The sequence below is a fragment of the Pinus tabuliformis genome, chromosome 4_2 (assembly GCF_031772625.1).
Source record: "Pinus tabuliformis cultivar Carrire ecotype Pingquan chromosome 4_2, CPIR1, whole genome shotgun sequence".
NCBI lineage: Eukaryota > Viridiplantae > Streptophyta > Pinopsida > Pinales > Pinaceae > Pinus > Pinus tabuliformis.
In genome coordinates, this window is record NC_142304.1 from 756,779,164 (window position 1) to 756,782,449 (window position 3,286).

Genomic DNA, 3,286 nt, shown 5'->3' on the forward strand with positions numbered 1-3,286 from the left:
CCCACAGGGGTGCCTCTTCACTATCAAGTCAAGAACTCCATCGATCTGACCCCAGGTGCGCCATTGCCAAATGGACCAATCTATTGGCGCTCAATTCTAGAGAACAACAAAATCAAGAGGTAGATTCAGGATCTGTTGTAGAAAGGTCACATCCGACCGAGTTCATCACCCTGCGGGATCCCAATCATGTTGGTGCAAAGGAAGGATGGGACTTGGAGACTCTGTATTGACTATCATGTGTTAAACAAGATCACTGTCCAGAATAGGTATCCGATCCCACAGATTGATGACCTTTTGGAACAACTCAAGGGGGGGAATATTTTAGCAAGATCGACTTGAAGCCCATATATCACCAGGTACCAATCAAACGCTCCGATGTGTGGAAGATTGTCTACAAAGCCAAGGAGGGCCTTTTTGAATGGTTGGTTATGCCTTTCAGGTTGAGGAATGCTCCTGCAACCTTCATGAGGCTGATGGATGACATCTTGTGGCCATTCACCAACTCATTTCTAGTGGTATACTTGGATGACATCCTGATATTCAAACAGAGTTGGGAAGAGCACCTCCACCACATCTGGCAGGTTCTCCAAACACTGCGGAAACACAAGCTATGTGCCAATTTGGAGAAATGCACTTTTGGCATGACCCAGGTTCAGTATCTGGGATAAATTATTGATGAATGAGGGGTTCATGTAGATCCATCCAAGATCCAAGTCATTCGGGATTGGTTAGCCCAAACCACTGAAAGAGCTCCACAAATTTCTCGGTCATGCCAATTTCTACGGCAGGTTCATGTTGGGATTCTCTCATATTAGTTGGCCCTTGAGTCAAGTCACCAAGGGATGAGCGAAAGAAAAATTATTTTGGTATAAATCTCAACATAAGGCATTTGTAGAGTTGAAACATCGTCTTTGCTCTGCACTAGTTCTCACTTTACCAGACTTGCAACAACCATTTGAGATCAAGACAAATGCCTCTGACAATGCTATTGGGGTGGTCCTTACTCAATAAGGGCATCCAGTGGCATATCATAGTGAGACACTTTTAGACACAATCTGGAATTATCCCACCTATGACAAAGAGATGTATTCCATTGTGCAGGCTGACAATGGAAACATTACATTTTGGGGAAGCAAACAATCATCCACACAGATGACTAACCCTTGTAGTTCATACAGACGCAAGGGGAGTTGCAGAATGATTGCCATCAGAAGTGGTCCACATACCTATAAAAATCCCATTTGAATATCAATAATAAGAAGGGAAGCACCAATAATGTTGCAGACTTCCTCAACCAACCACCGGTCATGGAATTAACCATCGTGCTCAACTCTTGTGGGCACGAGACTTCTGATTGGCCACTTCTCTACAAAAGCGACCCAGAATTCAAACACACATACTAGATGCTCTTGGAGGGTTAGAAAGTTCTAGATTTTCACCTCAAGGATGCCCTGTTACGGCACGTGGGACACCTTTGTGTTTCTTCGAGCGAATGTGCCAAGATGATTTGGGAAGCGCACTACAGTTGGCCACTGGGAATTTCGAGGTCGAGAAAATGATGGCAGTACTGGAGAAGTATTTATATTAGCTGAATCTTTGATAGGATGTCAGGAAGTACATCAGATCCTGCATTACCTATACCATTACCAAACCGACCATCAAGAACCAAGGCCTCTATACTCCGGTGCATATCCCTAGTTGACCTTGGGAATACATTTCCATGAGGCATGGGAATGATTGTGTTTTTGTAGTCGTTGACAGATTCTCAAAGATGCCCATTATAGCGTCTTGCAAGAAGAATATCATAACAGAAGCCACTTCTAAACTCTTCTTTGAATGAGTGTGGGTACACTTTGGGATCCCACAGTCTATCATCTTAGATTGGGATAGCATATTCCTCAGTACATTTTGGTCCAGTCTCTAGTCGATGCTAGACACCAATATCACTAAGTACACAACTTTCCATCCCCAAACTGATGGCCAGACATAGGTAGTCAATAGGATGATCGTACACATTTTGCACATGTAAAACTCAAAGCATCCACGCACATGGGATGAGAGCCTCCCCTATGTCTAGCATAGCTATAACTGGTCTCTCCACAACTCGACTGGCCACATCGCTTTTCAGGTGGGCTTGGGATTCTAGCCACTATGTCCCATTGATGCGGCCACACCATTTGCAGCTATTGAGGAAGATTTGGCTCATGTTTAGTCCAACGATGATAAGGAAAGCATCTTCATTAAGAACATCCAACATATCTGCCAGTAAGCCGACAACATTATGGAGAAATCAAATTCCAAGTACAAGAAGAGACATGATCAACATCAGGTACCACACAAGTTTCAGGTGGGTGACAAAGTTTGGTTGCATTTGCATAAGGAACACCTTACTGGGGCCTATCAGAAACTCAAACCACTCCAATATGGTCCTTACACCATTACCAAGGCTTTGGGAGACAATACATTTTAGCTCAAGATTCCCCCATTCCTTGGCCTGCACACAGTCTTCAATGTGGACCACCTTCGACCATACTTCCCACCATTGTTGGAGACATAAGACATTGCAGAACAGTTCACACCTCTAGAGTTAAATCCATAGTGCATGGAACAAGCCACAACTGATTGGATCATGGAAACGTATATCAAGAAAACATGATAGCAAATTATCCAACTATATCGAGTTGTCAAAGCAGGTCAACTCCTTCACTAGGGTAGGTGGCTCACAAGGGACCAAGTTCAACAGAAGTTTCCTCATCTCATGGAGGAACTCAATGCATTGGGGATCATTGCTTCATAAGGGGGAGAAATGATCCAGGCGGATATTGGTGGCCACCCGATTATTCTACTTGAAACCCCACCATTGTTTCTTTCAATTTTTTAGTTTCCTTATTGTAGCACAATTAATTACTATTTTTGGTAATATTTCAAGTCCTCAACTTCCAAAGTCGTTTTGAGGCCCTAAATGACATATTTTGGGAAAACTAGGACCAACATGGGTCATTTCCCGATGTTTTTCATTCAAAAGTTGTAGTCCTCAGATAGATATTTCTAACGAGGTATTGCGTGTGTCAAACGAAGATCGTATACCAAAGTTACGACCCCGAGAATTTGATGTACCAATTTACCCAAACGAGGCCCATAGTTTGGCGCTTCATCTCCGAGGGTTAGGTTTTTGGATGTTTACGGTTTTCCATTGTTTCTTAATGATAAATAGGCCTTTCATACTCATTGTAACATGGTTCATAGGCATTTAGTTGCCACATCTCTTCTCAGAGATAGGTTACCA